The 23218-nt window shown below is 40.0% G+C and overlaps 1 long non-coding RNA gene across 1 annotated transcript in view; it reads right to left on the minus strand.

Annotated features, from left to right (window-relative positions):
• Window positions 1-1275: 1275 nt before the first annotated feature.
• The window catches only part of LOC136791386 (uncharacterized), a 40329-nt gene continuing 18386 nt past the window's right edge, over window positions 1276-23218 (minus strand). The window contains exon 3 of the long non-coding RNA XR_010833285.1: window positions 1276-4076. This is a non-coding gene — a long non-coding RNA (uncharacterized lncRNA). The remainder of the gene's footprint in view (window positions 4077-23218) is intronic.

The following is a 23218-nucleotide window of genomic DNA, read 5'->3' on the forward strand; positions in this document are numbered from 1 at the left end:
TTTAAGTATCTGTGGCACCTTCCTGGGTGAGTGTACTAATGCACCTTAGAAACCCTAAAGATTTTGAATAAGAAAATATGATCATCCATTTATATTAAGCAGCATTCCTAAAGCTAAGTTATGATAACTAAAAATTACCAACCGTGACAACACCACTTAGCTTTCTTCACATAAAACAGTATTCTGAAATGGTAATCTTAATTTTGCGTTTGCAGTTCATTTCCTCTCAGTTGGTTAAACTGTTCATATCACTTGTTTCACACATTTCATGGATGATTCAAGACACTCCTCTAATCTGGTACACATTATCAAACAGCTCTAGAGATTCCTTCACGCTGCCCCCAGGCTCCTTTTGCCCCTCCAAACATCCCTGGGCTCCCTGGTCTTTGTCTCACTCTTCCAAAATGTTCAGGCTCCAGCCTGCTAATAGCCTCGTCTGCCCAGATCCTAACAGGCGCTCCTGGCTCACCTCACACGCGCTCTCCCTGTTGCTCATGAGAATCAGTGAGTCACTGCTAGGAAACACAGGCTCTTCTTCCAGCACAGGCTGCTCCTGAAAACAAGAATCTGCAAACTGAAAATAATACCATCTCTCTTTCACAGGATGGAGTTGTATTTTCTGGACAGCCCCACTGCTTTTTTCTCAGCTCTCTTAGGGTTTCAACTGTGTCACTCCTTCTCCCTCACCCCTGACAACTATAAATGCAATTAAACCTAATTTTCAACTAGCTGCAAGCAAAATTTCTTTTTTGTGGTATTGATATATAACTTATATAGTTGGGACAAAACAAAGAAAACAAACAATCAAACAACCAAAACCCCAATCTCCTCTGTTCTACGAAATCCATAGATTCTTATGCCACTGCATAGGTTAGAAATATTACTTATATTCTTAATGTTTTGGTAGAAATAACTGCCTCTCCAGTGACAACTTCTCAAGTTTCAGGATGATGCAATATGAGAAGACAGAGATGTAATCTTCCACATTTATAACAGAAATACTCCTCGCAGACCCTTAACTAGTGCAGTGGTACTGAGTGCCATGGCAATATACCCTGATAGCAAAACTTGTATTACCTGAAGTAAAAGACTCCCCACGCACCAAAAATAACTATAAAAATGATCCATAACAGGAAAGAAAGAAAGAAAAAAAAGAAGATACAAACTAAATTCTTCTCAGAGTAGTCTTATCTATTTAATCATGAGTCTTTGGCTTCCTGGATCAGTTTTGTCTTGGTTATATCTGCCTTCTTTTTCTTTTATCTGTCTCCATCCCTGGCCTTCATCAGGGCTTCTCTACAAGCCTACATCCTTATGATATCAAATTAATAAGCAGGTTGCTAAAAACCGAAGGACTTTGGCTTTTATTTTTATATGTGTTACATAAATACAAATTTATATATGTGTATATACACACACACGATACTCCCTAAAGTATGCTTCTAATTGTGTGCTGAGACAAGTTCCTGCATGCCTTCGTAAGGAACTGAGAGAGCATAAAACTGAATATAGACAACTGATGCTTCCTACACGAAATTGTTCACCCCAAAAGGACGTTGCTTGTTTTCAAGGAACAAAGGGCGGTAAGAAAATGTCCAGATGAAAGCAAACGGAAAGAGGCCTTCAGATGATAATTATAGGCCTGACACACACTTCTTTGAGTTGATACACAGGAGACACTCCTCCGGTGCCCCAGCGCCACCCTTGGGCGCGACACCTCAGGATCCGGCCTGTGAGCAGCAGCCAGCCAAGAGCAAGGCCGCGCTCACAGCCAGGGCGGCCGCCACGCTCCGCAGGCCCCAGTGGCTCTCCACCGGGCCAGGATGGGCGCGCAGCCTGACCAGACACCATCAGCAAGCGGCACGACAAGCCGCTGCTGAGGGCATCCAGCTGATCAGTGAGTGTTATTGAGCCTTCAGTGCTGCACACAACAGAAAACGTTCTGCCCAAGAAAATCGCTGCTAGTGACAATGACACCGAGACGGGCATGTCTTCCCGGCCACAACACAGATGGTTCTCTGCGACAGTAAAGGAAGTTTATCGTCGTGCTTTGCATCTCAGAAGGCAGATTTCACACAGCTCACAAAGCCCTTTACCAGCATTAGAAGTGATTCATATTCCATGGCTAGCTAGATCAAAAATGCCACAGAAGGTTAATCCTTGTTTCCAGGAGAAGGCCAAGAGATGTGCACAAAGGGATTAGGCAGTAATCACAGAAGATTTCCAAAATAATATAATTTAACAGACTCAGGTATTGAGGCATGCTAGGGACAAACCCAGGACCAGTTTAAAAAATAAGTGGAACATGAGGAGACTCGCAGATAATGCAGTACTCAGCAACCAGGGAAAATGCTGCAAACTCTTACCTCCCAGCTCAGCCTCGGCAGGGACCGAATCAGACCTGCTCATTTTTAATGCTAGGAATTATATAATGACAACCTGGTTTTACTTCAGTTACTGACGCATGGATTACATGGCTGATCAAGAAAGTGAAAGCATTTTTCCCAAGCCAACATCCTTAAGAGACTGAGCACAAAGGTCCCACCCAGGGACAGCACAGAAGAATTAATATGATTGACTCAAACAGGAATTTGAACATCTCCTTCCTGCTCACAATGTAGCAGTAAGACAGAGCTGACAGTGTACCAGGAAAATGTAATTAAATGTATAACATTTTTTCTCAGAAATACCCCTTCATTAAATATTAAAACCAACACACTTTCTAAAACAAGGTCAATTTTAGTATATCTCACGGTTGAAATAGCTACTTGTTAAAAGTAACGAAATGCATCAGACAAATTTGTTCATGATTATTAAATAAATACAAAGACAACATCTTTCATTTGGGAAATGTCTGACCCCTTATTGCCAGATGATAGGGGAATACCGGGGGCAAATATGCACCTCTTCCCCACCACTGCTGCCAGGTGCCTGCTTCTGATCTCTGCTGCAGAGAGCAAGCTTTGATCTGAGCAAACAAGTTGGTTGGAAGATGCCTCTAGAGGTCCTGTAGTCTAACCTCTAACTTGAAGGAGGATGAAAAAAAAAAAAAAAAAAAAAAAGAAAAGAAAAACAGACATGGCCAGACATGCCTAAACAAGCTCCCAAAACTTCCAGGGATGAAGAATTATCCCACAACCTCCCCAAACCACCTCTCCTAGTGCTGTACTACCCTCGTTGTGAGGAAGTTTTTCCTAATATCCGACTTGAACCTCCCAAGTTGTCCCTTGTGCTCACTGTCCCATGTTTTACTAGCTATGACTAGCAAGATTAACTTCGCTCCATCTCCCTAGCTCTCTTTGCCCTTAGTTTAAGTCAAACTCCTTTTGCCAGAGAGGCAGGAGCAATGACTGTATTCTGTGTTAGCCTGTACCCTAACATACATGTCAGCAACAAAGGTGGAACTACGGTCCTCTTACCTGCCCAATAAAACTGCAGCTGTTAAGCATTATATTGAACAGTAAAATAAATCTTTGATAACTATATAGCTGTACTAGAATGTAAAAACTGTTTCTGGATGTCTGGTTCTTTCAAATAACATGCTTAGTTTTAGGTTTACGTGCAAGTAAGCTAAGAACAGGGCTGCTCTCATGCTTATAGTTACAGTGGCTTGCTGGACCAGATCCCAGATGCCCCCCTTTATTATCTCCGTATCTTAAAATTATGATTATCAATTCAGACTACTCAGTTTCTCCATGCTATTGTATTTCCTTCTATGCTGAATAATTTTTTCCTATTAATTTTAGCAGATGTTTTAATTTATTCTTTATAATATATTTTATTAATGCCTATCACACTGCCATCTAGGCAGATGGCCAACTTCAAAACCAAACTTTTATAGAGGAATTAAAAGAGCAGTCAAGCAAATGGGCTCTTCACAGCTGGGAAGCTGTTACTGTACAGTATATTTATAGTATATAAAAGATACTTGTGAAGAGAACAGATGGTAACTTAAGAATTTACCTGAAACTGGATTTTGTCCTGAATTTCAGTAGGTCCTTTTGAGTTTGACATTTTGGTAGTTTTATTCTTTCTATCTCTTCATTTTCTCTTCTAACATTGCACATTCAGGTTTTCTGAAAAGACATGCATTTATATACTCTTCAAAATCTTTTTAAAAGGTTAAGCAATAGAAGTCTAAACTGTTAACGAACCCAGGAGGTCAGCAAATTTCTTCTAGTCAAAGTTATGAGCAGCTGCAGTCTCTCCCACAGATGTGATACAACACTTTGTATATGTAGGAATCCATGTGTTTATAAGTGTGACAAACGTATCAGCTCATCACCTATGTGTTTCATAAGCTATTTGAAGGTAAACTCTTAATTTAAAAAACGTACAAGTTATACTAGCTGAGAAACTTTGGAAACTGAGAGCAGCTTTTTGAGCAGTTCCCTTATCATCAGTACTCAAGTCCCAGTTTATTCTTCGTTTCTGAAGTGACTAGTGGGATTCTGCAGAAACTCAAAGCTGTTTGGGATTTGCGTCATGACTTTTACACGTACATAGTAAGTACAAGCTCTTTACACTAAATGATGTACCTTACACTTGCCATATCCAAGTTCAACAGCTAAACTCAAAGGAGAGATTTCCCACATCCAGATGAGCACAAGTCCTTCATCTCCCATTGATTTACAAGCAAATGGATGTTGGTACTTAATCCTGTCTGCTTCACAGGAATTAAATTTATTTAAAGTCTGGTGACCACTCACTCTATGCTGTAATGTCTCTTCACTTGGCACAACATCACTTGTAGATTGCCAGATTACCTATAAGAGCATTTTAAGGGCCATATTGTGGATATTTGACGTTGACAAAGATTCATTGCACGTTATGTCTAGTAAAGTGTGTTACATTCTAGAATATAAAACACAAAAATTAGTGCAAAGGTCAAAATCAACTTTAACAAAAAAGGCTAAATGATTTTATAAAAAATATTTCAGTTACATAGAAGATTTCTAGTCTACCATCTTTGGTTGATTCAGTAGTTAAACTTTATGGCTCAATATCCTAAATGAGTCTACCTCAGGCTTTTACACGAGCATAAATACAGATCAGTGTATTGGAGATCACATAATGTTTGTTTGTTCTGTTTTGTGTACAGTCACAATCCTTCGTATTAATGAACTAAAATATTCATTATAAATGTGCTCCAGAGGGACGCGTGGGCCTTTGCTCTGGAGCCACAGAGTCTGATTAAATGTAAGAAGAACGTACATTGTATTTATCCCCTAATTCGCAGTTGGCTACAAATACAGTAAGTTTCTCCTAACAGGCTACCTCTTTACTCTTATAATTCAGCCCCTTTTTGTTTGATGATCTACAAATCTGTTCAACTCATTGTACACCTCAGTCAGCTAACTTGCACAAGAAACCTACCTTCTATGTACAGATAATTGCTCCAATATAAGCTTTCATTGGACCTTTTTTTTTTTTGGCATAAAACCTAATAATATGTTAGGATTTAAGGAAAAAGCTATTAGTATTGTTGTTACATAACTGAATTTTCCTTTTTTAGTGACAAGTTATGTTTTTCCTGTAGTGGAGAGCCAGAGACAGGTTGCGTGCCAGACACGGCAAGTCTTCCATGACATCGACCTCCTCCCACAAGCTTGACAAGGAGCATATGCATCTCTGAGTCCATATCCTCCCCATACACCACATCTTCTTTCCAGCTCCCTCCTTAAATATGTATACTAATAGGTTTAACTATAAAATATATCAGGGAGGTACTCTAGGTTTTGTTGTTTTGTTCTCTGCAAGTTTTCTTGAATCTCAGATATATCAGACAGCCTTGGTATAGGTCACCTGTGCTTCTTATTCTCCTTTTTTTTTTTTTTTTTTTATTATTACAGGCCATTCTAGAAATACCTTATTTTTGCTAATTATTTCAACACTGCTGCTAAGGTAGCTACTAAATGTTATTAGGCTTTTTTTTTTTTTTTAATATACATCAGCTGAAGTACAGTCTCTAATTATAAAACATCTTATATATGTGAGCATGAGAGAGAATGCAAAGCAACCGGAAATACATAACCCATTTTCAGTCCCTTCCCAAAAAATAAGTTTTATTTTACAGCACAACTGGGATCACAATAGAGCTGAGACATGGACCTGATTTTTCCTTGAACTTTAGTGTTATTTAAATGCTAAATTAATTTCTGATTTTACCTTCATCTCAAAGATTAGCTTTCTAAGTCCTGATGTTTTCAGAATTAATCAATCCTATTTTACTAAACAGGAAATTGCTATCTAGAAAAACTAGGAAAGCATTTCTCAACCCTTCTCCCCTGCCTTGGCTCACTTAATAAGGTGGTTTTAGTTTGTGTTTTTGTTTGTTTTAAAGCATGAATGAAAACAGTGTCTTCCTAGCATTGATGATTTTTCTGCTTTTAACAAAACCAAAAACAAAGCCAACACCTGGTGTCTCCACATTTTTCCACTGAAATCACTGGGGGCCACATTCAGCAAAGGGCTTAAGGACTTAAAAGGCAGGTGCTTCAGGGCAGCTCTTCTCAGCACCAACCGTGAGCAGCAGGTCCTGCTGGGGGCTGTGCAGGGCGGTAGCTGAGCAGGTGTCCACGCAGTGTTCGCAGCAGCCGGGATGCTGAGCGGGAAGCCACCGAAAGCCTACAGCTCTTACCTCCAGCCCAGAGCTGCAAGCTCTGCCCACGACGGCAGTGCGCACAGACACACTGCCACCCCCCAGCCAAACCATGAGAGCTCAGCAAAGCCCAGGGGTTTCAAATTGGAGAGCAACCGGGGCCTGCCTTCCAACCTGGAGCCCTGAAAACCCTCACGCCCTCAAACTCTGGCCCAGCAGAGGCTGCTCAGGTCTTTGCTGGCACTGGTCCCAAGGGTGAGGTCTGATCGCCTGTACTCCCCCTGACAACTTCCTTCACCAGGGGAGTTCCTTAATATCTAGACTATCTGCAGCAGAAAGCATTGCTCTAAGTGAGCAATGGTCATAGAATCTATTGCAGGGAAAAAAAAAAAAAAAGAGCAATTGCAAACACTGGAAAACTTAATGAGGGCATTTTTCTTAGCATCAAAATATTCTGGAGGCTTCCAAATAAACTCATAATTCAGAAGCCTTTGAGAGACAGCAATGCATCAATAATAGATTTTGAGTAGGTTATATCCTTGAAAGACGGTAGATGGTATAGAGGGCAAAATGAAGTTGTTGGTGGCCTAATACATTGCAAACGGTTTGTCACCTACAGCACTGCTTTCTTTAAAGATATCTAACACATACACACACACAGGCAAAGATCTCTCAAGTGAATTTATTGACTAAAACCAGTTCCACAGAACCAATTAGTATCTTACACAGGCTGCCCTGCAAGGCTTATGAGGCCATCCATCACTTGTCCATTTAACTATTTAGCATTTGTTCCAGCAATTTGTCACACTGTCAGAACGGTAGCATTTCAGAATAGGACTTTTTGGTTGAAAGAAATCCAACTCAGATAGTGCAGATATTTCTTTTTTAATAAGACTTACACAAGATTTATGTTTCTATTATTTTTAACCTTAAGCATCATGTCTGGAGGGTGAGGTTAATTCTTTGTATTTCAAAGGTTCTACATTTAAATCAATTGTTTTATATGAGAATTTAAAAATATCATGCGAAATGGAATTACTTTAAACTTCATCAGCAATTCACAGTTCTGACATCATAGAGCACCGTATCTCACAGCTGCAGATATTTTTTTTTTATCATTTTTTCCCATCTAGTCATTTACTTTTACATTCATTTCCAGTGACTTTCTTAATTTCACAGCACCAAATGAATCAGAAAAAATTACCTTTCCATTAAATGAAAGGCAAAGTATCTACATAATATTAGCATGCTTACTCCTAAGGTATTTTAGATTTTTCAGACTCTATACAGGGAAAGAAAAAGGATTACTGCAGAGCTTCAATTACCCACCCACAGATATTTATAAATATAAATTAGCATAAATGCAGACAAAATAAAATGCAAAGAAGTAGTTCAAACTTGGCTGTCTCTTACAGAGTATTTGATTAACAGTGTAACACGGGAACTGGGAACTGTTTCCGAAGAGTGGTACTCTGTTTAAAACACAGCCAGAGAATTTTGATTGAACAACATGCAGGAATTAGGCTAACACAATTTCTACATTAAATGGAAACAGCTACACCACGTATGTCAGGCAGCCCGTTAACGCGTTGTCAGAGGCCTCTCGCAATGTAATGCCCACAGCTGTATGTCCATGCACCTGCTATGCTGCCACTTCACAGGCTCCACTGAAACGAAGGGAAGTTATTCAATAACCTTTAGATTTGTTTATTGTTTCAGAAGCAGGACTTGATTTTTAATGGCGAGAGCATGCAGATCAGAGGTCTGCTTTCCTGATACCCTGTAGGGTTTCCTGATTTAGATTTCATATAAAGTGGATGCAGCAAAGATGCCTGGGAATCAAATGCCATCTCTGCATCTGAATGCTCTTAAGCAGCTCCCATGGCATTTCTCCCCGGCTCTCCATGTGCGTCTGTCACTAAGCTCACTCCCAGAGATAAAACAGCAAATGTGAACTCCTGTGGGAAAGAGCATCGAGTAAAAACCTTTCTTGAAGCCCCGGGAATGCTACAGCTCAGTCAATCATGAGCCTTTCAATCAGCACGCCCATCTCACCTTGTACACAGAAGGGTTTGCAGTGTACGAGTGTTATGTAGGGAAAACCAAATGTTTGGTACACACAGAACAAAGTGACTATCTCTGTTTAAAAGGCTTAGCAAATTTCACTGTATAACACTCAGATTGTTACTGCTCAAAAAACAGACAACCCACAAACAAACAAAAAACAGTGCTCCCTCTGCTTTGCTGGGAAATCGTAATGTTAAATACCTGATAATTGTGAAGTAAATGTTTTTTCTACCCATTTGTGTCTTCAATTAATAGATCCAGTCATTTATAGTGGTGTCTGTTAAATACTACCGTTGTATTTGTCTGTCTGTAGAGGATGCACCTACTCAGTCCTAGGTCACTAGGCAAGAATTATTATTTCCAGTTGCAGTGAGAATACCACAGCAACACTTCCAAGACTGCAGAAACAAATGGGTGGAGGGAGAGAACCATCACAGGAGCCATGTGCCAGACAGTCACAGTCATCAGGCCCAGTTACAGCAAAAGATGCGCACAGCCATGGAGATGCAGACCCCAGCAAGAACCTCCACCGACAGGTCCCGGGTCTATGTAAATTGCTACTTATTTATCTATGAAAAAGTATTTGCTTATTTGCTTTTTTAAATACACATATAACATTAAAAGCAGGAAATAAACACAACAAACTGTTCCAGCACAGCAAAAGAATACCTTGGTTACGAAACCTTAGCAGTGTCAGACACGCCTGGAGGGGGAACAACCCACAGCCCGTCAGTTTGGCTAACCTCTGTCTTTAGGAAGACCTCGAAAATCTCTCGGTACTGGGACTGCCAAAGAGAAGCAGCAACAAATACCATGCTCTGCCTTGGGCCTAGAGACGGGGGCAATTCCTCCTGCCAGGAACCTATCAAAGTTGAAAATGAACCAGAAGACAGGATATTAAAACATTTGTATTCTTTCCCTCTCCTCTCACCATAAATAAATAAATAAAAATCTGCAGCTTCTGATTTGCTTTTGTAAAGGAAGTTCCAGGTCAGCTCCCAGAAGCTGCAGAGAAGCTTTTGGGGTTTAATAGTCCAGAGTTAATTGCCATTCATTTGGCAGGTTTGGTACAGAAGGCAGGTCAGAATTAATTTCTCGCTTAGCCAACGCTGAAATTCACATTTAAGGTATAAAAAGCTATAGCTGCTACTGAAGTCTCATTCAGAGTAAGATGATCACAGCAAGAACTTGTCCTGAATATAAAAAGCATTTGGGAACATACACCATCTCAAACAGAAAAATGAAAGTTGAAAGAGAAAAATAAGAAATAACCCAAATTCATAATGAAGGGTCAAACACACCTCTGCCTGCCTGTGTGTAGCCACTGCCTGCGGCAAGGGAATTGAGCTCCAAACCGCAGCGTCTCCATCAGTCAGTCTTTTGGGCAGCTCAGTGCATGGCTGATTGGAGTCACATAATCAGGTCAAAAAGGTTTCACAATGGCCCTGAATACGGTTGCTATCAGAAAGGGGGCTCAGAGTTGTGAAGATCAATTACTACGTAAGTAACATTCAGTGAGATACATTAACGCTTTCATCAGGATGGGGAGAGGAAGGTAGGGCTGAGGAGGCAGAAGCAGGGTTTTGAAATGAGTACAGCACTGCTTTCTTTTATAAAGCATTCTGGAGAAACAAAGTGTTTGAAATAAGACGGCATCTGTAAGTAATTGCATGAAGTATTAACATTTCCTGAAAGGAGAACATGGAAGTATGAAAGTTTACATAAACCAAAGATACTGAACACAAAAATGCCTTTTCTTAGGATGGCCTTCTGCAACACAAATGTTCCTCCGCACTTCACTTTTACTAAGCCACCTGCCTGATGCCATCTGTTGTTTCTTGTCCCACCGTTAGATTTATAAAGTCACTAGGATGAAGGCCACTTTTGTCATTGTTTGTATCACATTGGATTGAAAGAAAAGAGATGCATGCCCACAGTGGACACGTTAATTAGGCACTTCCATCCTAAAATGCAATTTTGAAAATCTGCCTCAATCTAAAGATACGTAAAACATAGAAATGTTCCTTTGACTTTCAAGTTCTCCAGGAGCTTCACATTACCTAATCCGTGTTGGGATTAGGTATTTTGGCATTGTTTTGCCTGTCTCTCCAAGATGCCCCACTTAATAACATTCTTGGATTGCACCTGCTACAAGTCAGGCATATAAAAGTTGCCCTTTGGTGAATTCAGGCAATGATTTGTATTTTTCTTCCATTCCAATATGGAAAAAGCAAGCAGAAAAACTAATTCTGAAACCCACAGACATCCTTCATTTTAACAGGTCCCCAAATTTAGGCTCAGAGAAATGCCTAAAAAGCACTAACACACAAGAGCAATGTTACTTCTTGCATGCATCAAGAATAAGCTGAAAATGTTCTCCTATGCCATGGATATTTGGATGGATGCTCTTACAAAGAAGATGCCAGAGGACATATTACTATTCTTCTATTCTCCTCCCCTATTTTTTTTCATACTCACTGTATACCAAAATACATACAGCTCATTGACTTTTTGAGCTGAGATGGAAGGAAAAATTCTGAGTGAAACCATAAAAGCCACAAAATTATTATCATAGGCAATAACAGAAGCAGCCCACTGTAGTTCATGCAGTTTCCAAGAGCTCGTTTAAGCCATACCATCCTGCTTAGTCTGGAAGAAAAACCAAATGAAAACATGGCTACAATAGTTGTGTTCACCCAGGAAGCAAAAAATACTGCCGAAGGCATTCTTAGACTGGTTTAGTTGCACCCATACTCAGCACTGTACTAGTATAAATATTTCTATACTGCAATAGAAAAAAAATATTTATGAAGACTTTGTACTGGCATCACTTCAGAACAAATCAAAATCAGACAGATCCTTCTGACTAAGGCTAGGCTGCTATTGAGTTTTCCAAGCTTTAACACTGTTGTTTATAACAGAGAATGGGGCAATTTGCAAAATAGTATTTAAATATGTAATGTATTCTAGCAGGAATAAAAACAACATCCACGCATATCCAGTAAACATGGTTTAGAGACCTTTCTGAGAACTCCCAAACATGCATACCCAGAAGTCAAGTATGATTCTGACCTCTAACATCACTTTACAAATTTGAATTACAACCCTAAAGAAATAGGTGGCATTATTCCAAAATCATAACAGTTTATCAGATAAGCAGATGGTTACCCAAAACAACATGGAATGAAGAATTTACTGAAGATGTGTATTGGGCTTCAAGAAAAACCTGCAAAAAGTACAGAGACATATTAAATTCTTCTGGTTTTAAAGCGGTTCTCCTTTCTACAGCTACTCTGGAAGATAAAATGGATGAAGCTGTGTGATGGGACAGCTATATCTTTTATATCAGGAAGATTATTTTTCTCTGTTCTGTTTCTCACCAGGTAGCTCGAGAGAGGTGGTCAAATTACAGCATCCAATATAACATAAGATTAGTTAGAATTTCAAAATTGTGTCGAAGTAGTTGAAAGTGCTCGGACTTTTATTCAACAGTCCTTTAGCCAAAAATCAAGTGTTTTTGAAGGTTTTTTTTCTGTTGTTTTGTTTTGTTTTTTTTAAGAAGGGGAAAAAAAAAAGATTAATCATCTTTCTTGTTTAAACTCTGGAGACAGACGAATTTCCAATGTGTTCCCAATGGGAGACTTTTAAATTTTAAAAGAAAACAACCATCAAAAGTTTTTCTATCTTCCTCATACATTGTCATGGAAGATAAGTTATGAGGGGGAAAAAAAAAAATAGTTTCATATTTTTTGGGTCACTCTTTAGCCGTAACAGTAGCACTAAGTTTTTTCTGTAGCTAATGCAGAGTCTGATCTGTCATTGGTTTATCCACAGAAAATGTTATCTACAAAGGGGTTCTGGTAAGGCTACTTTGAAGGAAGAAGAAATTGAAAAGAAATTGTACAGCAAATGAGTAAGTAAAACTATTTTCTCTCTCCTGCATTTTCTGACTTCCTTCCCAACCTATCATCTTTAATTAAACTCACTGCAAGTTTGGAAGCCTAGTAAATCCAGGAAGTTGCTTGTAAAGTGGCATATCAAAGCTCTAAACACCTCCTGTTCCATGGCTCTGGATTTAATAATTTTCCTTTAATAGCCTGTGTAGCTAGAAGCATTTTTGCCAGTATGACTGATTTAGTACTAGCCTCAGAATCTCCCTTCGAGCCTCACTCAAAGCTTGTGATTAGCTGATGCTGGTAGCAATATAAGCAGTCTCCATGGATTCTTGAAATAAAACATTTTACAAGTCTCATCTTCACATTTGGTTGCTATCCAATCTTCTCTTACACAGAACATAACAAATTTACAAGGGATTTTGCTCAGTTAAGGATTACTGGATTTGTCCAAAAAAAAATTTTAAAAATACAAGACTCATTAGCTATAAAGAACCCCATGGATTAGGCATGGATACACTGAGCATTGCAAATGTCTGGCGCACTTTGTTCCTTTTTAGACAGGCTGTAGGAATAAGTTTTGTTTCTGAGAGCAAAACAAACTGAAACGGTAGATTCTTTATGAATTGCATGTGTGTTATTTGTTGATATATTTGTTAAACCTGTGGAGAGGTTATGAGTATTTCAAAATAGGACTGTCATCTTGCTGTATGTTTGTACAGTAACTAGTTCAAAGAAAAACTGATCAATGACTGATGACACTAATGCACAAATCTCTGTATTGTTTTCTGTTTCCTTAACTGCATAAGAAACTACGGTAAAGGATAGAATGGTTCCATGCATAGCCCCATTGTTTGGCTTTGTTCGTTATGTTGGGGGGGGGGGGGGGGGGTTGTTTGTGTTTTTTGTTTGTTTTTGTTGTTGTTGTTGTTGTTTTTTGTAAAATTAAGAACAATTAGATAACTGGAATGAAGAAATGTTAAAAAAAATTAAAAATCCTCTGGAAAGCTAATTGAATAAAGTGCTACGTACAAATTAGGTTATTTTTCTACCCCTGACAAGACCTTCAGTCTTAAATTTAGTTTCCACTAATTAAAATTCCCCTAAACTGTACACATATGCTGCAAAACATGCCACAGAATGAATCTATTCAATAGCCTCTGTACCCAGACTCTAGAAGGAGTTTTGCAGGCTTCTTGACAGGAAAGAGACAATAATCCAATAGCTTCATCTCTTTGAACTATATAACTAGGGATTTGGGAAAAAGCCCATATTGGAGCTTAAAAATAAAGTACTAGGACTGTAAGTTGAAAATACATTTACTGTCAGTACTGCTCTCCAGCCAATGCTTTTTCCCCAAATACAGCAAATTAGCAGTACCTTTATGCATCTCCCTGGCACGTCCTGCTTGGAAAAGATTCTCAAAGCAAGGAGCCCTTTGGTCTCATGGCACAGGTCTGCTTATCCACTGCACTCATTCTTTTTTGCCTTACTTGCAGCTGCACTTGGAAGCCAGGGCTTGCGACGAGGAATCGCCAGCAGTGAGGAAGGACAGGAAATCACGCACCAGCTCCACGTGCACTCACAGCTTATGCACAGAGAGGAAAAGGAAAGACCTGGCCACAGCAGCTCCATTTATCATCCCAGCATCTGCCAGTTCACGGTGACATGCTAGGCTACATCATTAGCCTGCTTTGTGCACTGTAACAGGGAAGAGCTATCTGTCACAGGCCAGCTTTAGGTAATGCTGCCAACGTGACCCGCATTTTCGTGCATACAGAGAGGAAAAGAGGGAAGCTGATGCTACTTCCCTTGCTCTCAAAAAGTTCTGCAGTGTGTGAATAAGTACCCGGCCATCCTATCAAATAACCCTGCCGTTCCTCACACTGAGCCGGGCTGTCTTTCAGCTATGGAAAGCCTGTGGGCACGCGTGGTGCAGAAGGATCGCGGCAATGAGACTGTCCTCCTCCACCTTCTGGAATAGGAGCGGCAGAACAGGATTTCCTTTCCATGTTTCTGTGGCACTTGCACTTCCCTAGAAGGGAAGACTGCATAGTGTGTCCACACTTGACATAAGGCCCATAGTGAAAGGATCCAGCATGAAGACGTATTTCTTAAAAGAAAAAAATATATATATTTTTTTCTCCTACAGATGAAATCTCTGTTTTAAGAAAGAGGTCACAGGCATCAAGTGAGCACAGAAAAAAATAGGAACTTAGATTTCTACTTTTAAATACGTTTTTCTACCCTAAAACACATTTGCATTCTCAACCTCCTTTGAATAATTTTAACAAATATTAAATTATACATTAACTAGCAATGTTGAATTGCAGCAACAGTGACTAAATTGCTAACTCACTTTGGTATCTAGGGGCACAGATAGGAAATTAGCCAGGGGACACAAGATCAACTTCAGCATGTACAAAACAGCCATAATATCTCCTAGCCTAATAAAACACACCTCTTATTTCAAAGATTTTCCTCTTCCTATAACATATCAGAGCAATCCCTACAGGGAGGAGAGCTGTTGGCACCCGTGGACACTCACTGCTGGTTTTCTCCTGCTCCTTCTCACAAGCACGAACATGGAGCGTACCGGGACATGGCTTGGGTCTGTCACACACCTCCTCAAACCCCTGCTAGCTCCAGGAGCTGCAGGGTACGTGACCCAACAGCCATTTCATTTTGGCAGCAAATGATGAAGGGCTATACCAACAATACTCCAGCTTCAAAAACTTCTTACTACATGCTGAAATGCCTTCCCCCATGCAATAATTTAAAGATGTTTTAATCCTCGTTAAGTGCCAATAAGCACACTAAGAGGTTCTTCTTATCAGGTGGCGAGTAGTCCTAGCTATGTGTCTGTTTCTTCACCCTCTTCATATTTTTCTTTTACGTTTTCTCTTCCTTTCTTTTCCTCACCAGTCAAACTTTCCCTCCATTCATTGCTAAAATTTACCTTTCCTCACCAAACCCACAGATGAAATTCAGCCAGCTTGTTGCAAGTCTTTTTTTTTTTTTTAAAAAAAAAAAAAGGCCTGGGTAAGAGCCTGAAATGTAATTTCTACAAATACTCACCTGGACTAAACCTTCACATTCCACGTGTGTTTATATGAGCATACATAGATCATGTCATATGCAGTTAGTAATTTGACAAATCATTTTTTTCTGCATTATCATAGGGACATTTCACAAATGAAAGAAACCTGGAAAGAACTTACTGGATCATAAAAGATTTTTTAAATGACAAACTTAAGCAGCAGGTTTTTTAAGAATAACAAAATTTGTCCACCAAAGCCTAAAAAGCAAAGCTGCTTTCCTATGTAGACCTCAGATTTTAGGAACCAGCTAACTGATAAAATGCACATGGTTGGCTACCAGCTTCCTCCTCAACATCCCGAAAGTCTAAACATGTTTGGCATTACATTGTTTTTCCAGGATTTGCAAAATACAGACAGAAAACAAAAACTTCTTTAAAAGAGAGAACAAAAAAAAAAATCTTAGTCACCTCCTATACTGTTTAAAAAGGTATTTTTACCTATTAGCATCTAATCCAAACTTCTTCGAGGCACCTCTTCCTTGCCAGCATCCTTTCTTGCCATTAATTTCCTTTGACTGCATTTGAGAATCTATGCCAAGCACACATACCAATTCATGCGTGAAAGTTTTAAAACAGCTTTCCATTGATTTTTAGCCATTCCTCCTTATTACAGAAGTCATCACACACAGCCAGAAGTCAAAGAAACAGACGAGGGTAGATTCATATTGAGAACTACACAAGTAAGACATCAGGTTTTCTATTAAGCTGCAGTGCAAGTGGGAGCAAGCGGGTGTTCTCCAGTATGTAATTCCCCCCTGTACCCACCTACGCAGTCAAAGAAAGGTTCATGGCCAGAAGGGAGATCCAGACATAAGCACAAACAAACAAAATACTCTTTGGCTGCAGGTACAAAGAAACAGTTACTCTCTCTTCATCAGTAAACTCTCCTAAGAAGGAAGACTCCAAAAAAAAAAATAAACCATGAAAGTAGAAGCCTGATGTTGACTCAGGTGACCAGTTCCTGTGCTTTCTCTGCCCCTTCTTTCTGATAAAATTCTATAGGAACTTAAAATTCAGTTCATTGAATAATGAGAAATATTTCCTCACCACCAACCCACTAGGACTTCCTTTCCTTTTGGCAGCTGACCTTCCTATATTACTTCTCTAGACAGCGTTCAACTTGTAACCTCAGGCTTGGTGCTAAAGTTCCAGGGAAGTCTGGGCTTGGCCCTCAGCTAGAGTGAACGGGTCTCTGTCAGAATGAGTATTCAGACATGAAATACTGATCAAAAACAATTCCTGAAATTATTTAACAAACTTTTAGTCCTTTTTGAAAACTGCTTTTTTTCCCAAAAATATTGTACATTAAAATATGGAGCTGTGGGCTTCCAAGGCCCATAAACTGCTCCTGTGTCATAGAGCCAAGCATCATTCAGCCACCAGCTGCCTCTGTCTTCTCTCCCCCATCTGTGCCCAAGAGTCCAAGCTTGCTTGAAATTCATGACAAAAAAGGACTGTAAATACTTCCAAAGATAATACTACTAACTTCCAACTTCAGGACTGCTATTTTTCTCTTCCCACATCAGATTACTTTTCTCCCAAATAAAATCTTCAACATTTTAGCAGCTTTACTCACGACTCGACCTGACTAGTTCCTCAGAGCAACGGTTTTCAAGTTGTAGTCTGCAAAGCACTCAAGGTTGGTGGATGTCTGTAAGGGTAACTTGAAAAGAAAGCATTAAAAATTCAAGCTGATTGTCTGTGGGGCTTTAACTTGCTATACCGAGATCTCTATCTTCAGTGGAAAAGGTTGAGAGGTTTACAGAAGAAAAAAAGGTTGAAAACTACAACCCTACAGAGCAAAGTACAAGAATGTCGAAGTGACTTGACAGTTTTAGACCCAGATCTGAATATACCTTTCTAGCTACAAACACAATGAGCTTCTCTCTCATTTTTCCTTTGTAAGCTAAACAAACAGCTATTCTACAGCAAAGGAATGACTACTGTTCATATACAAACCACCACTGCCAATAATTATTTGGGTTAGGGAGTCCTGACTTGCTTAGCAAATGTGTCAGCATTCCTTTGGTTTTGCACCATCTTGATGCCTTTGTCTAGAAGCAGAAATAACACGAGAAAAGCTGAAATCCACTCTTTCCTCTTTTTCTGAAGAAAGACGAATTCTTACATGCTACAAGCACGGTCTCCAGCAGACCATTTTCTCCAATTGCTCTGCAAATATTATGTCAAAAGGGAAAGATCACTTCACTCACCCCCACAAATCCCACATGCCACAGTAAATCTCGGGCTCTTTCTGTCCTGGGAAACAAGACACTTACAGCTCAGACAAGCACTATTTCTCTCCAGATAACTAGACCCCAACTGCATATTTCTGCATATTATATGAAGCACAGGGGTGAGTAAAAGGGAAGAGGGAAAAAGATTTTATTGCACATGAAAAATGAAAATCTCCTTCCTCTCATTAGCAACTATCCTCTGCCCATTTTACTGCTGTTTATCACCTCCTTCTGATGTCAGGGATGCTGGATCATGATGAGCCACCACTGCTCAAACCCGGCCCCACTGTCACCTTGATTTGGGCAGCATGATCTCTGCACCTGGCCCCACATTTCAGACACAAGGGGCACCAGTCAGGCAACATTTAGGGACCTGTGTGCAGCTGCAGAGATTGAAGTGTCAGGTATGGACTCTAATAAACACAAAGATGAGAATGGAAACTTACCCTACTGACAGAAAATGGAAGATTTTGTAATAATTTAAAGAAAAAGCAAGAAGCTTATAAAGAATTAGAATCTAAACATTCCATATATATTTGAAATAAATATTACAGAGGTTTATAGAAAACAATTCACAGATATCCCCCTGATAACATTACTGTTCTCTGCAATGCAAATAGCATTTGTTTTTTGATGATGCAGAACTGTGCAGCAGCACAGTCAGTGGAGAAAACGTTCTGCTGGAATGATGTTTTGCATCACTATACTCAATAATAGAACCCTAAATTGCAGTAAATATTGAAGTGAGTTTTCAGCATATAGGGAAGTGAGCCTGCATCAAGAACCGTAAGGCATTTCTCTAATAAGAAGATATAAAAGATTTAAAAGATGTTTCAGTTTCCACGCACACACTTGCTTACCTGGAAATAGTGAAGCATTTAGCTTTTTATTACCTTTTTAAGGCTGTTTTTAGTGCTAATTCTATACATAAAATAGCAAAAATGTGCTTTCTGAAGCATTTGGCAGCTCACCCCCCTTTCATATAGCAAGAAAACAATAACAGCCGCTGCTAGGGAACTGCGCTGTATAGATTGAGCCTCGCAGTGATCTGGCGCTGTCACCTCCCTGGGTCATCACCTTCCTTCCAGTGACGGGCACATCGGATCCGACACCGCTCTGCCCAGCTCACCAGCCGCCTCCCTCCCGGAGCAAGCCCAGGACCCCGCGCTCTGTCCGACAGCAGGGCTCCACGGGAACGGTTAAGCATTTTCATGAGGAGAGGACAGAGAGGTGAGAGGAAACGTCAGTCATAACTGGAAATATTGCAGTCCCAGCTGCACTGGTGCTCAAAGAAGGAATATCATTTATGTGAATTCTGCATAAATTCTATTATTTCCACATTGCAATTTTGTGGGAGGAATAACACCTCTGACCATTGTATTCACTGAGTTTACTCATTGCTCCAGTGACCCAAATTTCCAATATTTAACAAACTGAAAAATAAAAATGGATTTCTCAAAAACAAGGCAACAGGCAGAGAAGAAACATATGTGGTGTATTCTCAATTCATTTAGAAAAACCTACTTCACTCTAGGCATATTAGCGCCTCATCTTTACATTTTTCAACGTTCAACAGAAACTGCAAGAGATCTTCTGTGCAACCCACTCTCTCCTGGAGCACGGCCTGTTTTGTCCCCTGTACACCTCAGCAGCCAGCCAGGGGGAACCAAAGGAGCCTTCCCCTGGCCGCAGGGGGCAGCGACAGAGCTTTTCTGGGGACAACTTTTCAGCCAAATAAAAAGCAGAGGAGAGATGTAGAGAAGACAGCTCTTCCCTGCAGGCACAAAAAGTGCTCCGCAGAATGGGATGCTACCACCAAAATGACATCTGCAAAATTTCTCTCCTTCTGTGACTCCGCAATTGTTCTGCCAAAAGGAAATCCTGTAAACCAGTGACGGAAGGGAAAGAATTTGCTACTTAAGCCCTCTTAGGCCTTTCAAATGTTAATGTTATCAATCAGAAAAGACCAGAAACATCTCTCTGCACACGAGACAATTTAATTCTTCCACGGTACAGCAATCAGCGCTATGAGCACTAATCTGCAATGACAATGACATTTGTTCTTCCCCACCATTGTATTCATTTTCTTTCAGGAGCTTGGCGTTTGGTGAAGTGGTTTGAAGACTAACTCTGACCACGCTGTGAAATACCTTTATTTTTTTTAATCAACATTATCAAAATTAGGAATTACACACTCAGGAAAGAGGAGGAAACACATTTATTGTTACATTTGTTGCATATGTTTCCATATGCTGTTGCCTGTCTGTGTTATTTTGAGCTTTATCTATTTAAAGAAGTTGTATGATATATAGAAGACAGCAGGTAGAGTGATTGACTGAAAGTCAGATGTTGAACTGCCACAAAGCTGTGGAAAGGATAAAAATATTTCTCTACCTCAATCCTTTCCATAGAAAAAAAAAATCCTGGATTATGCACCGTGTATCATTTTTATACTAAAAGGTTTCAAAGTGAACAGGTATAAAGGATAGTATTTAAAATAAACACTTTCACATCTTCGTTTTCATTTTCTTAAAAAAAACAACAGTATAATATTGAAGAAAAAGTCTGCTCATTCTCAGTCAGGTTTACTAAATCAGTCATGAAGGCAGCTGATCTAAAATGCATCAGCTGTCACCTGCTCAGTCTCAGTTTGACAGTTCAATACCTCCTCATCTTCTGAGAGTGGCAGTGCTGAGACCTGAGTAAATCGCGTCTGTATGCAAACTGTCACAGAGTTCTTGGCATATCATTAGGCCTGACCTCCATGGCTGCAGTGACAACAGGGAACATCACAGGCAATTGTCATCGGAGTTAAAATTAATGTACGGGTCTCCAAATGCAGCGATGGGAAAGGTAAGCCCCACAAGCAGCCACCAGCTAACGAACTACATAATAACAGTGAGATAATCTCACCCCTTTGGAGAACACAAACTATGTCACGGATTCAAGGCACATCTCACTTCACATCCATAGGGGTACTTCTCCCTCAGCTTTTATCTGGACCAAACACGGCATATGACTGCCACTATGTCCCAGTTACCAGCTTTGGGTAGGAAAACAAAGCCCCATTCAGGCCCACGAAAGGACAAGCTCAGACACGGTCCCCAGCAGGGACAGTCAGGGTCCCAGTCGGGGTGGTTAGGGAAGCATCACCTGCCGTTCCAGCAGCCCCTTTGCATGGACCTGCACGGTACTGCTTGCTCCAAGACACCCCCTGGCAGGAGCCCGCACAGCCACAACCACAGTGGGAAGCCACAAGCTTCCCGCTGCAAGCCAGCAGTGTGTTCCCACTGCCCCCAGCCTAACTTGCCTTGGTAGGCACCTTCAGAGATGCTTAACACATAGGAAAATGTGTCCTGAATAAACAGAAGATGGACTATAAGAGGCAAAAATTCTTATTCAGGACTCTTCTGAATTTTCATGGTATTGCCTGCAATGATAACCACATTTGTGAGTGCTAGCAAAGTTTGGTTAGTTCGTGTTACCTGAAAATTTGAATGCCATGGTGGTATTTGACCCCATTGCCAAACATCGCCACTACCCCATGGATTACTTTTATTAATAAAGCACATAAACACCCTGTAGCTCAACCTATACAAGGTTCCTCAGTTTTTACTTTTTTATGGTGAACTGCAGTATGAAATACATTTCCTCTAGGCTTAGAAATTGAGGAGAACAGGATCAAAAACAGCCCGTACTCATTAGGATGTCCCCACATAATTCATTCATAGTCCCACTTCATACTGCCATTCATGAATTACGAGGTCATCCCTAACCAAAAAAATATTTCATCTCATGTCACTCACTGTCATATTTCTCTATACTAGACTTCTCCAGCGGTCAATCAATAGTAAAAGCAGACACAAAGTCCAGCAGTTGAGTAGATATTTGAGTTTTTCTAAATCTCCCATTCCCTTACAAGTTCAGTCATTTTCTATTGAAGTCAACAGTGGAAACAGCCCTTCAAACCACTTGTATAGTCTGTAGACTATACATTGTATAGTCTGTAGAGAATAATAACAACATTTCCAATAGAAGTTATTTCTTCAAGCCCTTTCAGAAGTTACTACCAATTTCCAAGAATACCTTTCCCCACCACACCCCATTTCATAAGCCTGTACCACTCCTCACAGTCGTTACTGAATTTCTGACCACATTTCCCCAGGCTTGATACCTGGGTATTGACACACCACCACACAGGAGGCTATAGAAATTGGGTAGCAAACAAAGAAAGACAATCACGACAGTAAAAAAAAAAAATATTTTTTAAAAAGAAAGTTAACATTTAAATGCATAAGTCTCAAGAGTTGGGTTAGGATATGGCAGGTTATTCTTTTAATTTTGGTTTGATTTGTTACAAAGGCGGTTTTGAAAATGTAAACTGACTAGAAGCACATGTTGGTAACTGTCTGTATGTGGAAAATATATTTTTTATCCCCTTCCTAAGAGAAATAACTGACAAGGTGAATGCTCTTGGAGCACTACAGTATCCATTTCTGATTGAGTTACAGCCCTTCGGCAGTTAGCTGTTTTCAAATTATGTAACCATAAACTTATGCGACTTCTCCCTTTTCTTGGTGTTTTTTTTTTTTTCCCTCCAAACAAGAAACATGCTTTCTGACAATGACTGACTGACAAGACAATTGACTGATCCTAGAGAGCATTAAACAGACATCGAATAATGACCGCAAAGAAACAAACTTGCAGGACCTACCAGCTTCCAACTTTCTCCTGTCTCTGCTTAAATTAAGTCTCAATGTTTGGGAGGGGGAGAAGAGAAACTATCATAAATCTTATTTAACATCAGCACGAGAAGACTCAAACACATTTTACATGCCACAAATAGTTAATAAAAGATGAATGATTTATTAATAGCTGGTTTACTAAGAAGCAAATCAATGGCTTGTTTAACAGGCTGCTTAGAGGCACAGGAGATCTAAATGTTCTTAACACCCTTTACTGGTACTGTTGAGCACTATTTACCACACACAGTACTCCTGTATGTCTGTAATGTATGTGTACCTGTTAATCATTTATAATCCTTTCATCAAGCATTTATAAGGGGAGTTAATAGAAGCTGGCTGCAGAAGCTCCCAGCACTGGGGCTCCCCAGCGCTGCAGCCACCGGGGGTGTCTCAGTCCTGGCAGGTGCTTCAGGATCCAGCCAAAGCACGGCCAACGACAAACCCCAGTGATTAATGCTTAGAGCACAAATTCATCTGTGGTGTGATACCAACCAGCCATGTAGTTCAGAGAAGGAAAAGGGAAGAGACAAGAGACAGGAATCCAGGGATAAGCAGACATACCCAGGCACCGAACT

Source organism: Anser cygnoides, chromosome 8 (assembly GCF_040182565.1).
Source record: "Anser cygnoides isolate HZ-2024a breed goose chromosome 8, Taihu_goose_T2T_genome, whole genome shotgun sequence".
Classification (NCBI taxonomy): domain Eukaryota; kingdom Metazoa; phylum Chordata; class Aves; order Anseriformes; family Anatidae; genus Anser; species Anser cygnoides.